This window comes from Siphateles boraxobius, unplaced genomic scaffold, assembly GCF_051911475.1.
Source record: "Siphateles boraxobius isolate OS27281-9 unplaced genomic scaffold, OSU_SipBor_1 30, whole genome shotgun sequence".
NCBI classification, from domain to species: Eukaryota; Metazoa; Chordata; class Actinopteri; order Cypriniformes; family Leuciscidae; genus Siphateles; species Siphateles boraxobius.
In genome coordinates this window covers 7,994,577-8,017,481 of record NW_027508920.1, presented here as the reverse complement: position 1 = coordinate 8,017,481, position 22,905 = coordinate 7,994,577, and positions in this window count along the sequence as shown.

The window sequence follows — 22,905 nt, the reverse complement described above, 5'->3', positions numbered from 1 at the left end:
ACCAACTCTCAAGAAGGTCCACATGCTCTGCTTGCGCCTTGACAAGCTAAGTGCAGAATTAACAGCCTGTGAAGAGATGAAGAGAAAAGAGAGTTTGAACAAACAGCTTATTTCTTTCTGCCTCTCTCCCACTGCATCTTTTCTCTGTCAGCAATGCTACTCAGGTATTGTCTCTATGGCGACTGTAAGAAGGCCAGGCAAGACCACAGCGCCAGGCCCCAAACCACAGCCCATTTAGAATGGAGCAGACGAGTGTTTAAGCTTTGCCCACTGGCCCCTCTCCTCTTCCCTCCCCTTAAAAGCACAATGCCCCCTTTCAGCCTGTGAGCGGTCCTCCATGAACCACAGACAACCAGTCTTCACCCTCCCCTCCCCCTCCCCATTAACCCCTACTGCTAAAGAGCTTAACACCGCACACCAGCAACCCAAATACCCTCCAGAAAGCAGATGTCCTGTGGTTTCATTAGATAAGATGTTTAATAAAATTAAATAACATCACAACGGTTTAAGTGTGTCTGTCTGTCTGTCTGTCTGTATGTATATATACAAGAATAATACAGTCAAAATTCTGAAAATTTTTAATCATTTCTAATGCCAATTCAAACCTGTGTGCTGATTTTTTGTGGAACATAAACTGAGAATGTTGAAGGATCTTCACACAGGTCTTTTACACAAAGCGACAGTGTATACTTCAAAATCACTGTAAAACTCTATGACTATATGACTTGTGTGCCATATTCCAAGTCTTTTTACAATATCATACTGTGAGGAATAGACTCAAATTGAAGTCATTGTCCACTGAAAATCTTCCTATTCGCTGAATATTTCAAATCAAATTATTTTGCCATTTAATCAGTTACTTTCATTCTCTTCCATGCCAGACCCACCAAATATACTGTTAGATGTTTTGCTCTTTTGGTGATACAATCTATTAATTGTTAAAACAAACTGAATTTTAGTCTTGGCTGGCTAACAGTGCTACGGATGTGTAGTTTCAACCAACATGCCCACTTTGGCTTTAACCACTGAGTCGTGTTTTATTTGGATTGTATTTTGTGTCTACAGTGTTTTTGAAAAAAAGGGCTCAGCTTTGCTTTGCACTCCGAGACACCCTCTTCAGTCTACATAGGGGCTTTGGAGGGTTAGAAGGTAGACTTTGGTCTGGAGACAATACACACACACACATACACACACACACACACACACACACACACACACACACACACACACACACACACACACACACACACACACACACACACACACACACACACCAGAAGTGAGCCGAGGGCCATATCCTCTTTTCAGACAGTTACCATGTTATTCCACTCCAGTGTTCAGTATCAAGATGAGCAATTCACATTTTCCATATTTTTTGAACCCCACAGAGGAAATGTACGACCAGCTGATGTGTCCCCAGGGGCCCATCACCCAGAGGAGTGTGGAAAGCCACAATGGCAGCCACGTACACCTTGAGTGTGGAACGGGTAAGACCAGCCAAGAGGTGATCTTGGGTTAGCTCCAGCACTGAAGCCAACCGGGCAGTTAACTGGGTCCACCTCACACTCTCTACACCAAGTGGAAACACATTCCACTTTAGGCCGTACAATCTCCTCGTGGAAGGAGCTGTGGAACTGAGTATGGTCTCAACCATTCCAGCAGACAGGCCAGCCTCTAGGTACTGAGCCCCTCAGGGGCCAGGCCCAAAGTTTCCACAGGTCTGGTCGAGGGTGAATATTGAGCCCCCGGCCTGTGGAAGCAAATCCCTCCTCAGAGGCTGGCCTGCCAGGAGTGCTATGATGTTTGAAAATCATACCCGGGCTGGCCAGTACGGGGCAACTATCTTTTGAAGTAGGCAAATAACCATTTCGACAGACCCTCTACATAACTCCCGGGAGCAGAGCGATCGGGTGAAAAGCGTACAGGTGTAGCTCCGGCCACGTCTGTACCATGGCATTCAAACCCAATGGGGCTGGATGGGTGAGAAAAAACCACAGTGGACAGTCGGACGTCCCTCGAGACGCGAACAAATCCACTTCTACTGAGCTGAACCTTTCGCATATCGACTTCATCACCTCGGTGTGAAGTCTCCATTCCCCTGGCCTTAGCCCCTGCATTGACAGGATGTCTGCTCTCTGATTCTGGTCCCCTGGGGAGTGCATTGCTCTGTGAGATAACAGTTTCCCCTGGGACCACAGGAGGATCTGATGCGCCAATCTGGATAGAGGGCGCAATCTCAGAACCCCATGATGAATCAATTATGAGACCACCGACACATTGTCTGAGTGGTGACCCCTGAGGTCTGGGAGGAAGCTCCTAGGAGCCCTGCCATCCATGACCGTGCCCCAGCCCGAGAGTGAGGCGTCTGTCGAAGCGGTTTTCCGGCAACATGACGCTCCCAGCACGGGGCATTGGGACAGAAACCAAGCTTATTTACCACATAGGTAGGGAACAAAGGCATCTGCGCCTAACCCTGATCGTGCGGAACGGGTTCCCCCTTTAGGGAAAACCCCATGGTTTTCAACCACCACTGCAGGGCCCTCATGTGCAGTAGGCCGAATGGAATGACGTTGGACGCTGCTGCCATGAGCCCTAACACTCTCTGAAAATGTTTTACAGTGATGGCTTGGGCAAGCTTTATACTGGTCACCTTGGCCAGGATGGACTCGATCCGTGAAGGAGACAATTGTGTCCGCATCGTGACCGGGTCTCACTCCACTCCCATGAACGTGGTTCTCTGGGCTGGTGCCAACATGCTTTTTTTCGTGATGAGTCTAAACCATAAGCTCTGGATGTGGGCAAGGACGACATCTCAATACCGAACTGCCAGCTCTAGCGACTGGGCCATAATTAGCCAGTCGTCGATATAATTTAGCACCCTGATACCATGAAAACCTCAGCGGAGCTAGAGCTGCATCCATGCATTTGGTAAACGTGCATGGGGAGAGAGCTAAGCCGAACGGAAGAACCTAATATTGGAACGCTTCGCCCCTGATAGGAGCATTTTGAACCTGAATCCCCTCAGAGACTGATTCAAATGTCTTCGATCTAAAATTGATGCAACCCTCCATCCTTCTTGGGAACTATGAAGTAGCGGCTGTAGAACCCGGACTCCCTGTAAGTAAGTAAGTAAGTAAATTGAATTTATAAAGCACATTTAAACATAGCAGAGCTATCCAAAGTGCTGAACATAGTAATGAAAAATAAATAAATAAAAACACAGAAACATAAAACATAAACAAACATAAACAAACATTGAAACAATGATATTAAGCACCAAAATGCCAGAGAATAGAGATAGATTTTCAATTTTGATTTAAAAATGTAAATGGAAGGTGCAAGGCGTATGTCCAAAGGCGGGAGCGGGGGATAGATTATAGAGCCTTATCTGCAGATCTTAATCTGGAAGGTGGGTGAAGAGTAAGAAGATCTGTTAGGTAAAATGGAGCTTGATCATTAAGAGCTTTAAAAACAAACAACAAGATCTTAAACTGAATTCTAAAATAAATCGGAAGCCAATGAAGGGACGCTAAAATTGGGGTGACATGATCAAATTTCTTTGTCCCAGTCAGCAGCCTTGCAGCTGCATTTTGTTCCAACTGGAGGAGACCAAGTGATGACTGAGGAAGACCCCTGTCTGGCGGAGGAACACGCTCTATGGCCTCCTTTACCAGCAGGGAGTTTACATCCTGTTCCAATACCCGGCCCTGCACTGGGCTGACTGCAGTCCACACCAACCCGTTGAATTTCGGCGGTTGGAATCGAACTGTAGCCTGTAACCTTTCTCTATTGTGCACAGGACCAAGGAGAAATATTTGGCAGGTCTTGCAATGCCTTGAAATATTCTACTAAGGGAACCAGCCTCTCGAGAGTGGAGCAGCAGGGGATAATCGAAAACAGTTTGTGTGGACGCGAACACTGCCTGGCCGCAAGCCTTTGGGGCGGACACCGCATCGTGCATTCGCTAAAAACCGATGTGTCCCGAAGCGCACTTGACGCTGGATACCCCTGAGGGCTCCGCGGAGGAGCAATTCTTGCTCGTCCCTCCACGGGGGGGACAGCCCTGCTATTTCTGTCTCATTTTTCGAAAAACGATTTTCGATGTGCGGACGGAACACTGCATGGCCGCAAGCCTGTGGGGCAGACAGAGCAGCGTGCGCTCACTGCTCATCATTTTAGTTCCTCAGAATTAAATGCAGCTATAAACACCGGATAAGTGAAACACGGTCTGAATGGTAGGCTGAATTAAAATATCTAACTTCTTAAAGTCAGATAATATTCCATCATTTTAAAATCTTAGAATTAAATGCAGCCAGACAACATTATAATTAATAATTACCAGACAACACGGTTTTAATATTTACGTATAAGGTCTCGTAATCTACACGCTTTGCAAATACGAGATCCGAGCCACTAGATTTAATGCAATGCAGACCTTAATTTGGGACAATTTTTATGGGACAAACAACACCAAATACGACAGACAGTTTGACACAGAGCGCTTGCTGAAGAGCAAAAAGCTAACTCTGTTGTGTGCCGGCATCCCTTTTTTCTAGCTTCCGTGTATGCCATTACATTTTCCCTTATGAAGCAGCTCCAATCAGGATTGGATTAGTTTCATTCATACTTCAGATGCGTTGCGCACTAAGGGCGTTCCCCAAAGTGACGTAGTCGACACAGTTCGAGTTCCATCGAAAGGGAACTATAATTCATTAACAATGTAATTAATTTATAACAAGACCTTGTTAAATACTGTGAACTCATTACCAAATCTTCAAAAGATGTCTCTAGAATGTCTCAAAATTTGCCAAGACACAAAGGTCTAGAACTCAAAATTCAAAATATCCACTGAAACATTTCTCAAGTTCAAATTATCAGAGCTATACCTTCATTCATTGTATAGATCTTACTATATGTCTTTATAGATCTTATTTATATGTCTCACATTTTTCCTCTGAAACTAATTGCACAATTTTTATCTTTGTTGTTTTTTTCTTAGAGTGAATGACATAAGTGCAAAATGAACTTTGCTGCTTTGTCCAAATACATATGTATGTTTCTTCTCTAGGCTGGAAGTGTCACATTTCTCTATATCCTCTTTTCTCTTCATCCTCCATTTTCTTTTGATCCTTTCTGTCTTTCACTTCCCCTGTAATGTTTGATTGAGCGGAACATTAGACAGGGAAATCCACAGATGTTTGCCGGACCCAGTTGTGCTCCTGATTAGCATGCTTTGATAAAGAACTGCTTTGAATGATTCTTTAAAGTATCGATTGCTGGAATACAGTGATCAGGTGGAAGAGGAATTAGGCCAGAGGATGGAGGCAGGATTAGTAAGGATGAATTAAATACTTTGTAGAGAAAGAAAGGGGGAAAGTGTATATTTATATATTATATATATATATATATCTGCAAAATAAACATGATGAAGATTTTATATCTAAACAAGATGGTAAAGCTTGGTATTTGTGTCACGTTTGCTGATAAGAACCTGATACTGTTTGCACGACAGTACTTTCACAAAATACGGTTTATTTACAAACGGAAAACAAGGACCCACGATGGGGCAAATTAACATAAATAAACAAAACTAGAAACTTGATGATGACAAACAGTAACTCAGACGATAACTAGACTTGACAATAAATAGGAACTGGAATTCACAGACAGATTACAAATCTCACAGAACCGGATGATAACAAGACGAACAAGCACTGAGAAACAACCACAGGGATCTTACACAGGACACATAATCACAAGGGTACAGGTGACACTGATGAACATCAATACTAACTACGGAACAAGGGGTGTGGTAAGGACACATAATCACAAGTCAGGGGTGACTCTGATAAAACATTAATTGACAAGGAAACGAGGAAAAGACACAAGACAATGCAAACACATAGCCCAAAACAACTGGCCATGTGCTTGCACACAAAACAAGAGACAAGTACATGACAATTTGTCATTCATGCACCTTAATGCAGGAAGGACAATTTCTACAGTATCTCACATGACCCGTAAAATGATTTCTGTTAAGCAAGGATGGTCTGGGACTAATAAACAGCCCTATGCCTGCTGTCTTACCAAATTGATCTAGGCCCTATATTGATTTTCACTGTAAGGCAAGGCAAGTTAATTTATATAGCACATTTAATACACAATGGTAATTCAAAGGGCTTTACATAGAAGGAATAAAAATAATAAAAATAAATAAAAATAATTAAAACAGTTTAGAATAAAATGGAAATAAAATACAGTGTAAACAGTCGGACGAACAGTGGCACAGTGCTCATTCATTAAATGCACAGCTAAACAGATGTGTTTGTATGTTCTGCTGTTGATAGCATTTATTTTGACACTGCAGAAAAAGTGGGATTGGGCTGCCAGCTGCAAGGAAGAAGTACATCATTAGGAGCCGCTTGGAAAAAGTTAACAGCCAAAATTTATTCTTAATATTCATGTAAAGCACTATGTTGTAAAACTGCTGCCAATCTGGAATAGATAAAGGAAATACATTGATGTAGCTTAAAGAAGCAAAGTTGATTATTTCATAATATATTTGACATAAAACAATCAAATGTATGGACCAAACTTAAATGAATGGTTTATCTAACAAAACTTTCATTTTTACTTTTACAATGTGCTGTTCATGTAAATATTCAGAAACATCTTTTAGTACCAAAGCTGGTGAAATCATGAGAAGACCCTTAATTACTATAATATTCATCTCAGTTACCCATCTGACTAAGGCATTTGTCATTACTTCCAAGACTCTGATACCTAAATATTTGTCTTCCCTCCCTACTCAAATCCCAGTTGGTGGGCTGGTGGAAATCTTGGATGTGTTCCCAATCAGTGTGTTAAATTATTCAGTGTGTTAATTTGTCTATGCACATATGAAAACACTTGACATGTTTGTTTAGTTAGAGGGTAAGGATATGCCCCTGACATGTTATTTTTTTAGGAGACGCCTTTGGCTTACATGTGCTGTAATATGACCACACTTGTGCTACATGTTTTTGGTTGACTAGAAAAGGGAGGGTAGAGCAGGGTCTGCTTAGCTTGTTTAAACAGTTTAACATTACTGCTGGTCTGTCCCCATTTGGCACCATAGGCAACACCCCATCTCACTTTAAGAAATAAAAAATAAATGCACACCGATTTAATACAATTCAAATATACATTAAAGGAATTGTCACTCAAAATGAAAATTCTTTCTGCAGAACACAAAATAAGATATTTCGGAGAAGGTTTCAGCTGTTATTGTCCAAATAATGAAATTCAATAGGGTCCAGGACTTTGAAGCTTTAAAAAGGATATCATGGATGACCTGACTTGTATATCCTAAACTCGATTAAAAGATAAAAATCAATTAAATTCAAATAAAATTCATTTGTATAGCGCTTTTCACAATACATATTGTTTCAAAGCAGCTTTACAGAAAGTGCATTTCAGAAATGAACATAGAAAAATACAGTTAGTTAATCATGTTTTAATTTTGGGCATAACATATCGCCGGCGTTGAGTCGTCTCTTCACAGGCGTCGAGTCGTCTCTTCACAGGCGTTTAGTCATCTCATCGCAGGTGTTCGGGGATAAAGTCTCCATGAGAGGCTGGATACAAACTGGAGCTCATGAACGCCATTTACCTTGGGACTAGCGTCCCGAGATAACAGCAGAAAAGCAAATGGGAAATAATTAGCATAGCTGCTGTTCATAATATTACTGCATTCGATCTGGTTCAACAGTGGTATAAAAGGTAAGCATTATGTGAATGCTTGGCTAAAGAGATGCATCTTTAATCTAGTTTTAAACTGGGACAGCAAGTCTGAGCCTCGAACAATATCAGGAAGGCTATTCCAGAGTTTAGGAGCTAAATGCGAGAACGCCCTCCCTCCTTTAGTGGACTTAGATATCCTAGGAATGACCAGAAGCCTCGAATTTAGTGATCTTAAAGAACGCGATGGATTGTAGGGCGATAGAAGGTCCATTAAATACACAGAAGCTAGACAATTTAGGGCTTTATAGGTCAGTAGTAGTACTTTGTAATTGATACAGAACTTAATAGGTAACCAGTGTAGAGATGATAAAATTGGTGTTATATGATCATATTTTCTTGACCTAGTAAGAACTCTAGCAGCTGCATTTTGCACTAACTGTAGCTTGTTTATTGAGGATGCAGGACAACCAGCTAATAAAGCATTACAGTAATCTAGTCTTGAGGTCATGAATGCATGAACTAACTTTTCTGCATCATAAACAGATAGCAAGGTGGAAAAAGGCTGTTCTTGTAACATATTGAATATGATTTTCGAAAGAGAAGTTGCGGTCTTTTAATAACACCCAGGTCTTTTACTGTAGTGGATAAAGTAACAGGACATCCTTCTAAATTAAAGTTGTATTATACAAGGTTTTGTGGGTAGTTTTTTGGACCAATAAGTAATACCTCCATTTTATCTGAATTTAATAGCAGGAAATTACACGTCATCCAGCATTTTATATCTTTGAGACACTCTGTCAATTTAGATGAGTTAGAGTTTTCATCTGGTCGTGATGAAATATATAACTGAGTGTCATCAGCATAACAGTGGAAATTAATTCCATGTTTTCTTATAATATTACCAAGTGGCAGCATATATATTGAGAATAGCAGAGGGCCTTACACCAATAAAAGAAAAAAACTTGATTGGTATATTCCAAGTCTTCTGAAACAACCCAATTACTCGATTGCTTCAGAAGACTTGACATACAAATCAAGTTTTTTTTAAAATCTAGATTAATTACACGCTGCCTGTAGGCAGCGTAAGATTCTGGAGCCCATCGAAATTATTATTATAGATAAAAACAGCTGAAATCTTCTATAAAATATCTTCTTTTGTGTTCCACCGATGTTATGACAGAAGATATGCACAGTTTAACAGGAATGATAAACATATGTAACCTGGTTCCATAAAAAAGGGAACAATGCTGCATCATGGCATTGACGCTACAGGAATGCTTATGTTTGAGCCGGTATCTGAAGCAAATGTGGAAATTGCAAAATCAAAAAATTGGAATGCATGTCCAATCTGTAAAACTTAATGAATTTGTGGAGTCTATATGAATAATAGGTAACACTTTACAATAAGGTTTGTTAGTTAAAATTAGTTAACTATTAGTTATCATAACTAATAATGAACTCCACATCGCTATACAGCATTTATTAATCTTTGTTAATGTTAATTTCTACATTTATTAACATTTTATTAAAATCTTGTTAACTAGTTAATTCGCTGTGAACTAACATACACTAACAATGCACAGCTGTATTGTTATTAACTAACGTTAACAAAGATTAACAAACACAGTAACAAATGGATTGCTCATGGTTAGTTCATGTTAGTTAATACATAAACTAATGCTAATGAACCTTATTGTAAAGTGTTACAGAATAATGTTTAAAATAACTTTTGCATTGAAAAACTTGAACCTGGGAGTTCTCAGTTAAGACTAGTTTTGATTTGATTGAGAGAGTGGTCACATGTTAAAATGTAAATATGGTTTTCATTTAAAAACTTTTTTTTTATTTTTACATACTTTGATTAACTTTTTTTTTAGATTTTAATATGTATATTACAATTAGAGTCTTTCCCACCCCTTTTTTTGTGTGGAATCTGATCCTAGACCAGAAGTTATAGACAGTATTATCCCAAAGCAGGTATTGAAATTCCTAGGCTAAGCTCTACATACAAGCAACAATATATTCTAGAAATTTGATCACTGTAGCTAACTTGTAAAAATCACAATTTTTGCTGCTCATGTTGTGTTGAAAGTCAGCAGGGCCACTCATGAACCACAAAATCCCTACACCAGTGTATCAGTGCTCTTGGTTGGCTCTGGCGACCCTGCCAGTCCATTATCGGACTGCCAAGACTACATGAAATTTGTTTTAGTAAATCGGGTGTGGGGTGAGAGTTGCTTATGAGAACTTATTAGTTGGCAGGCCTTGGACTTAGCAAAGTGCAGGGTCAAACACAACATATACTGTCACACTGTTGTGCAAAGGAACATTTCCTTGATTAAGATGTGTAACAACAGACATTGGACTTTTTCCTCCAATAATGTTCAAACATTTGTGCTCTTTACTCTCCAGGCGGAGAGTAGAGTATTGGAAAACCAGATGTTACGTGGCCTTACATAACGATCCTTTTCGTGAACAAGAAACCATTTATCAAGATACCATTTAATGCAGCTCAAAAGGTAAAAGGTGATAGCTGGTGTTATACAAGGTGGCTGCAAAGCTCAAATGAATTTCAAAGAAGTGCTCTGGGTCTGCTTCTTTCTGCTTCTTTGACAGCAGAGTAGTTTGTGTTGCAGCTCTCATGGGTGTACTTCTTTACCTTCTGCTTTACGAATAAGCAGCATATTGATTAAACGACTGGCCCTAATTGTGCTGCAATCTATGGCCTCCAGACATATGACTGAGATGACAGGAAATGGATAATTCTCTGCCGCATGAAAACAGTCAAATTGAACAAAATACATAAATTTTTTCTATCACTAAATTTTTTTTCCAGTCTATATTGTATACATTTGTAAAACAGATACTTCTACCAGAAAGACTCGGGAGATATAATGATGTAACAAAGTATTAATTTTTTGACAGCCCAGCAAACAATTACTTATAAAAGTTCTTTGGCGTAGGCCCTGTCCGTAGTTAATAATCAAAGAGTAGCGGATCTGCATTTCCTGCCTGAAGAAGAAGGCAGGGGCGCATCCGCCTCCCCTGGGGGGTATGGACAGGACCATCCTGGTGGTGGTGGGGTGGGTGGAGGTAATTGTCACGTCAGCATCTGCAAACTCAAACATGTGTAAGTACCAAACTTTTATACAGCGAGTATAAGGACATGATTGGATCGATGTGAAGGTAATAAGTGACATAGTAATTAAGTCTTCCTGGCAGAACTTATGCTTAAGGTTTAATTTTTGTTAAACAATTGAACTTTAAAAGTTATGCTTTTGATAAAGTTTTTGCTTTGACGCATAAGTTTAAAGTTTATGTACTTTTTGGTCACTACTATTATTTTTCTTTTCTTTTATGTATAACTGTTTTTAAAACTACAGGGTCCTTCTCAAAAAAATTAGATTGTGATAAAGTTAATTATTTTCCATAATGTAATGATAAAAATTAAACTTTCATATATTTTAGATTCATTGCACACCAACTGAAATATTTCAGGTCTTTTATTGTTTTAATACTGAGGATTTTGGCATACAGCTCATGAAAACGTCTACGGTTACGTATGTAACCCTCGTTCCCTGAGTAGGGAACGGAGACGTTACGTCGGATGACGACGAATGGGGTTTCGCTTAGAAAGCCTATCAACTTCGAGTATTACAAAACGAGCCAATGGCAAAGAAATGCCATGGGTCTGCAGAATTTCCATGGCGTAACTCCGCCCCACCTCGTGGGAATAAAAGGAGGAAGCCGGCAGCAAGCAGATATGTTTCTTCGCTGAGGAGCCAAGACTGAGCTCAGGCGATCCCCGCGGTACAGCGGAAAGTGGCAGGCAGACGTAACGTCTCCGTTCCCTACTCAGGGAACGAGGGTTACATACGTAACCGTAGACGTTCCCTTTCGTTGTCACTCCGAGTTACGTCGGATGACGACGAATGGGGTTACCAGTCTAATCACGCCACCTTCTCAGCTGTCTTCCAGTGCCCTGCGTAAATCGAGATCCCTGTCGAGGCTGGACGAAGGACTCCATTTAACACAGGAATACCAAGGTACACTGGGAAGCATATCCCAAGCTCGGGGAAGTCTGCAATTAATGCCAGCCCGGAGGGGGGGGGGGACTCAGAGAATACACATATGACCCGAAGGAGCATATGGAGAACACTGGGGTATCCAGCCGCAGGTGGAATATTTCAACCCCAGGGGTGGCAAGGTGGCTTGTCAAGGGAAAGACACATGCTCCGAGAGGCTTACAGTGGAAATAGACATGTGGGGGTCACTCAGGGGAGGGACCATGCACATGGGAGGCACCTAGCCGACGCACAGGCAATAGACACTGGCGCCAACGTCAGGAGTGCTGGAGGAACTCAGGGCTTTCAGGGAAGCTCACCTGAGGAGAATATCGCACGTATCCAGTCTGTGGAGTGGAATGGCGAGCAATCGAAGACGGAGATTGTAGAATCTGGCGAATGTGTTAGGTGTCGCCCAGCCTGCAGCTCTGCAGATGTCTGTTAGCAAGGCACCATGCGTGATGGAGTGAGCAGTCACACCAAGGGGGCACGGTCGACCTTGCTGCTGGTATGCCAAAGCAATGGCGTCCACTATCCAGTGAGACAACCTTTGCTTGGAGAGAGCCTTTCCCTTCAGCTTCCCACCATAACAGACAAAGAGCTGGTCTGAGGTCCTGAAACACTGCGTCCTGTCTACATAGGCATGGAGAGCGCGTACTGGACAGAGCAGTGCCAAGGCTGGGTCTGCCTCCTCCAGGGGCAGCGCTTGCAGGTTCACCACCTGGTCCCGGAAGGGAGTGGTAGGAACCTTGGGCACGTATCCAGGCCGGGGTCTCAGGATCACGTGAGAGTAAGCCGGCCCGAACTCCAGGCACGTTTCGTCAACGGAGAATGCGTGCAGGTCCCCTACCCTCTTGATGGAGGCCAGAGCAACCAGGAGCGCTGTCTTCATAGACAGGAATTTAAGCTCGACTGATTGCAGTGGCTCAAACGGAGCACTCTTCAGGGCAGTTAGAACCACTGAGAGGTCCCAAGAGGGAACGAGAGGAGGGCGAGGCGGATTTAGTCTCCTCGCTCCTCTCAGGAACCTGATGACCAGGTCGTGCTTCCCCACCGACTTACCTTCGATGAGGTCATGGTGTGCGGCAATAGCGGCAACATAGACCTTCAGGGTGCAGGGAGACAGCCTTCGCTCCAGCCCCTGTTGAAGGAAGGAAAGCACAACGCTGATCGAGCATCTCCGGGGGTCTTCTCGGTGAGAAGAGCACCAGCTGACGAAGAGGTTCCACTTTAACGCATAGACGTGTCTCGTGGACGACGCCCTAGCGGAAGTGATGGTAGCCACCACCGCTTGTGGTAGGGAACTCAAACCTGCCTCGTCCCGTCGAGGAGCCACACGTGAAGGTTCCAGAGATCGGGACGAGGGTGCCATAGGGTGCCCCGTCCCTGAGAAAGAAGGTTCTTCCTCAGAGGGATCGGCCAGGGAGGTGCTGTCGCGAAGAGTACTAGTTCGGGGAACCAGGTCCGGTTGGGCCAGTAAGGGGCAACCAGGATGACTTGCTCCTCGTCCTCCCTGACCTTGCGCAAGGTCTGCGCAAGAAGGGTCACTGGGGGAAACGCATACTTGCGTCCCTGCGGCCAGCTGTGCGCTAGAGCATCCGTGCCGAGCGTGCCCTCGGTCAGGGAATAAAACTGAGCGCAATGGGTCGAGTCGTGGGAGGCAAACAGATCTATCTGTGCGTCCCCGAACTGGTCCCAAATCAGCTGAACCGACTGGGGATGGAGTCGCCAATCTCCAGGGAGTGGTTGAAGCCGTGAGAGCTCGTCGGCTGCACAGTTCAGCGCTCCAGGAATGAAAATGGCTCGAAGCGACCTCAGATGCTTCTGACTCCATAGGAGGAGGTGGCGGGCGAGTTGTGACATACGGCGCGAGCGTAGACCACCTTCACGGTTTATGTACGCTACTGTGGCGGTATTGTCTGATCGGACTAGTACGTGTTGACCCCTGAGCAGCACCCGGAAGCGGTGCAGGGCAAGGCGTACTGCAAACAACTCGAGGCAATTGACATGCCATAGCCGCTGAGGTCCTGTCCAGGAGCCCGCAGCAGCATGTCCAATGCACATGGCGCCCCAGCCCGTGGTGGAGGCATCTGTTGAGACAACAACATGCCGGGAAGCTCGTTCCAGGGGGACACCTGCCCTGAGAAAACTGAGGTTCGACCACGGGGTGAAGAACTGATGGCAGGTCGGAGTAACTGGTACTCGGAGCGTGCCGTGTTGCCATGCCCACCTCGGGACTCGGTCGCGAAACCAAAGCTGAAGCGGTCTCATATGTCAAGTCAAGTCATCCTCATTTATATAGCGCTTTTAACAATGCAGATTGTTTCAAAGCAGCTTTACAGAGATAAACATATAATTTAAGGTAACAGAGATTGGTTTGGTTTTATGGTGGCTCTTGAAAAATGTTTTTTCCAGCTAAAGTTAGTTTTGATTCACTTCCGTCTAAATGATCATTTGTTAATAAATTAGGGGCCGCTAATACGACACCGTTCTCTCTAAACAGACTTTAAACGTGAACCTGTGATAGACGCTGATGGCGTTCACATGCGCATTAAGAATTGATTCTATAGTAATGTGCGTTTGAATATATGTGCGCAGGTTTGTAATTCCTTACAAACCATGCCTAAACAAACTACTTGTCTATAAATTTTGATGCAGAATTTTTATTTTATCTTATCACTTTGGGTAGGTACGCGAACCGAAAAATTCCAGAACGCTTTATCTGTAGAGTGGTATAGGGATCCTCCATAGGGAGAGGCTAGTTGGCACTTCAGCACTGCATTGTCATCGGGTCCAGGCGAAAGTCCTTCGTCAGATCTGGAAACGGCCTGGATCCAGCAGGCTGCGGGAAAACCTCGGGATAAACAAAGACACTAAAATTAGCGTAGATGCCATTCTTCTTATGATGTAACGAGTACATCAGGATTTGAGGGAAGTGTTCCCAGTTCCGGCAGACCTAATCTAAGCAGCCTAATATTGAATTATAGAAGTCTATAGAGTGTTATGTGAATGCTAGGTCAAAGAGATGTGTTTTTAGTCTAGCTTTGAACTGACAGACTGTGTCTGCTTCCCGGACAATGTTAGGAAGATTGTTCCAAAGTTTTGGTGCTAAATAGGAAAAGGATCTACCGCCAGCAGTCGATTTATATATTCTAGGTATTATCAACTGGCCGGAGTTTTGAGATCGCAATAGACGTGAAGGACTATAATGCGTTAAGAGCTCGCTCAAGTACTGGGGAGCTAAACCATTTAGTGCTTTGTAAGTAATCAGCAATATTTTAAAATTTATACGATGTTTAATAGGGAGCCAATGCAGTGTTGACAGAACCGGGCTAATATGGTCGTACTTCCTGGTTCTGGTAAGAACTCTAGCGGCTGCGTTTTGAACTAGCTGTAGTTTGTTTATTAAGCGTGCAGGCCAACCACCCAGTAGAGCATTACAATAATCTAGCCTTGATGTCATGAACGCATGAACTAGTTGTTCCGCATTTGTCAATGAGAGCATATGACGTAATTTAGATATATTTTTAAGATGGAAAAATGCGGTTTTACAGACACTAGACACGTGACTTTCAAATGAAAGATTGGTATCAAAGAGCACACCCAGGTTCCTAACTGACGACGAAGACTTAAAAGAGCAGCCATAAAGTGTTAGACGGTATTTTAGGTTATTACGTGTGGAAGTTTTTTGTCCAATAATTAGAATCTCAGTTTTTTCAGAATTTAGTAGTAGGAAATTACTAGTCATCCAATTTTTGATATCAACTATGCATTCCGATAATTTTGTCAATTGGTGAGTTTCGTTAGGTTTGGAAGAAATATAGAGCTGAGTATCATCAGCATAACAGTGAAAGCTAATTCCATGTTTCCTAATGATATCTCCTAAAGGTAGCATGTACAGAGTGAACAGCAGCGGTCCTAGTACTGAGCCTTGTGGTACGCCATACTGAACTTGTGATCGATAAGACATCTCTTCATTTACTGCTACAAACTGATAGCGGTCAGATAAATATGATTTAAACCATGCTAATGCAATTCCACTAATGCCAACATAGTTTTCTAGTCTATTTAAGAGAATGTTGTGGTCAATGGTGTCAAATGCAGCACTAAGATCAAGTAACACCAATAGAGAGATACAACCACGATCGGATGATAAGAGCAAATCATTTGTGACTCTAATGAGAGCTGTCTCAGTGCTATGGTGCGGTCTAAATCCTGACTGGAAATCCTCGCAGATACCATTTATTTTAAGAAAGGAACACAGTTGTGAGGATACTGCCTTTTCTAGTATCTTTGACAGAAAAGGTAGAATCGAGATCGGCCTGTAATTGACTAATTCTGTAGGTTCAAGTTGCGTTTTTTTAACAAGCGGTTTAATCATAGCCAGCTTAAAGGTTTTTGGTACGTATCCTAGAGACAAAGATGAATTAATGATGTTAAGAAGAGGATCTATGACTTCTGGAAGCATCTCTTTCAGTAGTTTAGTCTGTATAGGGTCTAACATACATGTTGTCGATTTAGATGAATTAACGGGTTTGCAAAATTCTTCCTCTCCTATGGCAACAAATGAATCAAATTTTACCTCGGGAAGACTATAATGCACTCCCTGATGTGATGCTGTAGTAGACGGTTGCATAGTTATAATTTTGTCCCTAATATTATCAATCTTATAAGTGAAGAAGTTCATAAAGTCATTACTGCTGTGTTTCTTGGAAAGTTCTGGGCTTGAAGCTTTCTTTTTCGTTAGTGTAGCCACTTTTTAAAAATAAATACCTTGGATTATGTTTATTTTCTTTTAATAGGGTTGAAAAATAAGCAGATCTAGCAGCTTTTAAAGCCTCTCTGTAAGCAATCTCCTTCCATGAAATCCGAAATACCTCTAGTTTTGTTTTCTTCCAGTTGCGCTCCATTTTTCTGGCTGCTCTCTTAAGGGCCCGGGTGTGCTCGTTGTACCACGGTGTTGGACTATTTTCTTTAATCTTCTTTAAGCGCAACGGAGCAACTGTATCTAAAGTGCTTGAAAGGAGAGAGTTAAAAGTTTCTGTTGCAATATCAAGTTCTTCTAAGCTATCTGGGATGCTGAGACGATGAAACTGATTAGGAAGATTATTGATAAAGCAATCTTTAGTGGCAGAAGTGATAGGTCTAACATACTTGTAACACGGAGTTGGCTTTGCAGCCTTGGCTAAATGTAATTTACATGAGACTAGATAATGATCTGAGATGTCGTCGCTCTGCTGCAGAATTTCAACAGCATCAACATTGATTCCATGTGATAATATTAGATCTAGAGTATGATTACGACAATGAGTAGGTCCTGACATGTGTTGTCTAACTCCAATAGAGTTAAGAATGTCTTTAAATGCCAATCCCATTGCATCTTTTCCATTATCTACATGTATATTAAAACCACCAACAATTAGGACTTTATCTGCAGTCAATACTAATTCTGATAGAAAGTCAGCAAATTATTTGATAAAATCTTTATGGTGCCCTGGTGGCCTGTAGACAGTTGCCAGCAGAATTCTCAAACTTGATTTATCGTTTACATGATATATTTTTATATTGAGCACCAACACTTCAAAATAAATATATTTTAAACTAGATTTTTTAGTGGTTTTGAAAATGTGACCAGTCACGGAAACTAGGGACACAAGTCGGTTCTGGGGCATTTTGAGTTATTCATAGATTCTGAGAGTGTAATATCCAAGCTTTCCAACGATGTGTAACGTGTGGAAATCTGATAATATTTGGAGAAGTTGTGGCCATTTTAAAGTAGGCACTTAAAAAAGCTCAAAGAGGAGAAAACGAGCTAAAGATTGTGCAGTTCTCACCTGTCTCTGCTGCTGGGGGTGACAATAGGGCTCATTTACATCTCATTTAGATAAGCCATACCCCCTGTAAAGCTCCTCCATGTGCTTTACAGCTTTTTTTACACTTCGAATGAGTGCACTTCTGCCGCACTAGGCGAAAAACAATTGTGCTGCCCCTCTATTTGCAACGTACCAGCAACAACACACAAAGACCAATAATGCCATATAGCCTGCATATAACGCGAAACCAGCAACAACACATAAAGACCAATATGCCATATACATATAACGCAAAACCAGCAACAACACACAAAGACCAATATGCCATATAGCCTGCATATAACGCAAAACCAGCAACAACACACAAAGGCCAATATGCCATATACATACAGTATAACGCAAAACCAGCAACAACACACAAAGACCAATATGCCATATACATATAACGCAAAACCAACAACAACAAACAAAGACCAATAAGCCATAGGCCTACATATAGCGCAAATAGTACGCAACGCTCGTGTGCCCAAAATGTCAACAATATTAAAGTTTATGTAGGAGGCAAATGCCTGCTGGCATTTTTCTTTAAGCAGTCATTTCTGCAATTTTCCAAATAATCACATTTCACCTCCTCAAATTACTGTTGCAAATCTCTTTACACCACTTTCTTATGTGCGTATACACACACAAATGAAATGTCCGCAAGCACATTATATCATCAGCAGGTTCAGCATCTTAAATAACGACTAAAGAGCAAATGAAGCTTAACTTACATTTCAGAAACACGCACGGCAGGCCTTCATCGCAGCAGCAAAGGTCTTAACTGCATCCTCTATTTCGATTCTCCGTCACATATGAAACAGCCAGCCACCGCTGTCAGCGAGCCGAGCCGCCGTATTGAAGCACTGAGGGCGAGCGCGCTGCGCCCATACCTCCGGTTCAGTTTCCCGAGCCCACGAAGTGCGGCGAAAACATTTTCGGTGTAACTGCCAGACGGTTCATCTCGTCTGCGACAATCTTTGCGGCATCCATCTTCATTGAATTTTGATATCAGAGAGAGCTGGCCAGAGCACAGCATAATAAGTAGCCATGTGGTTGACTTGGAGGGCGGGGGCAAAAGCGCCGGGTTATTCAGTATGGAAATACACACAGACAATGACACGCCACGCCCCTACTGCATGCTAGAATCTCCGAAAACAAGCCGATTTCAACCTCAAAATGTAAGCTTTTAAATATACCAATATTGCTATCTCAAACATGGAGAGGCTTCTTCGTGATTTCAATTAACAGATTCTCCAAAAAATTGAAAATCACCAATTTTGAAAAAAAACTCTTCTTTCTCATTTTGCTCGAAAGTTGTGCTGCCGACTTGTGTCCCTGGTTTCTGTGACGGGTAACAAATATTACTATAAATTACAGCAACACCTCCCCCTTTGCCTTTCAGGCAAGGTTCATGTTTATAACAGTAATCATGAGGGGTGGACTCATTTAAAGTAATGTAATCGTCTGGTTTTAGCCAGGTTTCTGTCATACACCGCACATCTAGGTTATAATCTGAAATCATATCATTAACTATGAGTGCTTTTGAAGTAAGGGATCGAATATTCAGCAACCCAAGCTTTATCGTTTGCTCATCTGTATTATATCTATTTTTTATTTGTTGAATATCAATTACATTTTTAACCTTAGATCGGTTTGGACGTTTTTTGGATTTCCAAATTCGGGGAACAGACACAGTCTCTATATGATGATATCTATGTGAAAGAGCCTCTATGTGATGGGATTTATCTGACCTTGGTGACGCGAGGCTGCTAGCAGACGGTCGGTTTAGCCAGTTTGTCTGCTTCCTGACCTGAACCCCAGATTGTCATGTTTTGACTATGAGCCAAATTACTAGAGAGAAGAGCAGCACCATCCCAGGAGGGATGAATACCATCTCTTTTCAACAGGTCATGTTTGCCCCAAAAACTTTTCCAATCGTCTATGAATTCTATATTATTTTGCGGACACCACTTAGACAGCCAGCCATTGAGTGATGACAATCTGCTAACTATCTCATCACTCCTTCGAACAGGAAGGGGGCAAGAGCAAATTACAGTGCCTGACATCGTACTTGCGAGTTCAAACACCTCTTTAATATTAATTTTGGTGATCTCCGACTGGCGGAGTTGAACATCATTAGTGCCGACGTGAATAACAATCTTAGAGAATTTACGATTAGCATTAGCCAGCACTTTTAAATTTGCTTTGATGTCTGGCGCTCTGGCTCCCGGCAAACATGTGACTATGTTGGCTGGTGTCCCTATTTTCACGTTCCGTGTAATAGAGTCGCCAATTACCAGGGCACAATCAACAGAAATCTCAGTGGGTGTTTCACTGAGTGGGGCAAATCGATTTGTTGTGGTAATCGGAACGGAAGAGTGGTTTTTTGATCCATGACTAGAGCTATCCCTCACTGTCACCCATCTGCCTGGCTGCACAGGCAATAATTCAGCCGGAACCGAATCATGTAAAGAGTTCACTATGCTAGGCGCATCCAAAGTAGAATCTAAAGCTCTAGCACACTTACTATCCTCAATTAAAGTTTGAATGCGTGTTTCTAATTCTGAAATCTTCTCCGTCAGACTGTTTCCTTGCATTCATCACATATAAACCCTATATTGCCGACGGGGAAGGCTATGCTAAACATGTAACATGAAGTGCAGGTGACAATAACAGGACAAGACATTACTCACCGTGTTTGTTGACTGATTCTTACTCACCTGGGCTTTTTATGAACTCAGAGGCGCGGGCGCGCGAGAGAAAAATAAATAAATAACTGAGCGCACGGGTGGCGCGTTAACAGGCTAGCGAGTTACTAGCGTGTTGTTCTAACAATAACGGAAGCTAGCGATGTCAGGTTAATCTGAGATGTTGTCTAAGCTGTATTTAGTAGTATAAACAACTAGAAATAGTAGTAAATGATGGTTCAAAACAGAAAGAAATACAAAGCTAATACGAGGCTTAGACGGAGCTTACAGCCTCGAAGCAAACAAAACACAGAAGGCAGCTAGGCAGACAGGAGCAATCGATCAGTATCAGGAACAGCAATCGAGTTCAGCAATTGCAATCGGCAAGCATATGAAGCAATCCGAGCGGCGTGACCGCGGCTGCAGATGCCATATGCCCCAGGAGCCTCTGAAAGAGTTTCAGTGGAACCGCACTCCTGCCCTTGAATTGTCTCAGGCAAGTCAGCAGTGACTGCGCGCGCTCGCTCGTAAGCTGCGCGGACATGGCGACCGAGTCGATGTCCATACCGAGAAAAGAGATCCTCTGCACGGGGCAAAGTTTGCTCTTCTCCCAGTTGACCCGAAGGCCCAGACGAGCTAGGTGCCGAAGCACTAGGTCCCTGTGTTCGCAAACCTGATCTCGAGAGTGAGCTAGGATCAGCCAGTCGTCAATATAACTCAGGATGCGAACCCCGTGTTCCCGAAGGGGAACAAGGGCAGCCTCAACGACCTTCATGAAGATGCGAGGAGACAGGGCTAGCCCTAAAGGGAGAACCACGTACTGGTATGCCTGCCCCTCGAAAGCAAACCGGAGGAACGGTCTGTGTCGAGGAAGAATGGAGACATGAAAGTAGGCGACCTTCAGGTCGATCGCTGCAAACCAATCCTGGGGCCGTATGCATTCGAAAAATCGTTTGGGGGTGAGCATCTTGAACAGCATCCTGTGAAGGGAGCGGTTCAGCACGCGCAAGTCCAGGATTGGCCGTAACCCACCGGTTTTCTTGGGGACAATGAAGTAGGGGCTGGTCGTAGGACCAGGCTGGTCGTCCCGCGGGGGACTGCTCTGCCAGGGGTCTGGAGACAGAGGGGGACAAGGGCGAAGCGGTCCGTGGACGGCACGCCGTGTCAACCGCCTCTGGGACAGAGGGGGGCGAGGAGAGCACGGCTTGTGGGCGGCGCTCTGTGTTGCCCGAGAACTCTGTGAGCTCAGGGAAGAGGGGATTGTTTCTGACTTTAACCACATTAGGGTGCTGCCCACCCGTGGGTGAGCAGCGGGGAGTGGAGAACAAAAGATTCTCCCCCGGCCCTCCACCGGGGGAAGGAGTGGTCCTGCTACCACCTCCTGAGAAACAACCATCATCCCTGAGCAGCCCGTCTCAGGAGCGCCGCTTGGCCCGGCGTTTAGCGGGGGGCGGGGCAGGAGAGGGCTGAGGCGCCTTCTTGCGGCTTCCTCCGCGACCGGCCCTGGGTGGAGGCTGCTGCGTGGTCCGGGCGGGAGGGGCGGGAGCCGCAGGAGGGCGCCCTCGGCGGAAAACAGGTCGAGGAGTCTGCCCGGCCAGCTGGGTGGAGGCAGCAGCGGGCCGGCGGGGCAGAATGTGTTTGATGGCCTCGGTCTGTTTCTGGGCAGTTGAAAACTGTTGGGCAAAATCTTCAACTGCACCGCCGAAGAGGCCGGCCTGGGACAAGGGGGCGTTAAGCAGACGGTTCCGCTCCGCGTCCCGCATGTCAGCTAGGTTCAGCCACAGATGTCTCTCCTGGACCACAGCTGTGGACATCACCAGACCCAGGGAACGCGCGGTAACCTTCGTCGCCCGGAGAGCAAGGTCGGTAGCGGCGCGCAGCTCATCAAAGAGCCCTGGGTCTATCCTACCCTCGTGCATGTCTTTGAGCATCTGGGCCTGGTAGACCTGCAGAGTGGCCATAGCATGCAGTGAAGCAGCAGCCTGTCCCGCCGCTCTGTAAGACTTCGCCACCAGGGTCGACGAAAATCTACAGGCTTTGGATGGGTGCTTAGGCTCGCTCCGAGAAGAAGCACTCTGAGGACATAGTTGCATGGCAACAGAGCGTTCAACCGGGGGAAGCCCAGTGTACCCACGGGCAGCTGCCTCATCGAGGGGAGGAAAGGCGGATGAGACCAGCGAGCGGTCCCGAGAAGACAGGGGGGTCTTCCAGGACTTTGAGATCTCATCATGCACATCTGGGAAGAAAGGTATTGGGGTTTGCCGAGGACGAGGGTCGGCGACCTTACCCAAAAACCAATCGTCCAGCCGCGAGCGCTCAGGACAGGGTGGAGGCCTCCACTCAAGTCCGATGCTCGCGGCTGCCCGGGAAAGCATGGCCGTCATCTCTGGATCAGACTCGAGCACAGCCGTATGCACACCGGAAGGTGGCAGCTGTGACGAGCCCTCACTTCCAGAAGACTCAAACCCGCCTAGTGATGCTGCAACAGACATGGCATGTTCCTCTGTAGCTTCAACTGAAACACGCGGGCCACCAGAGGGTAGACCCGCGTGAATCAGCAGTTCGCTAGCGGGCACC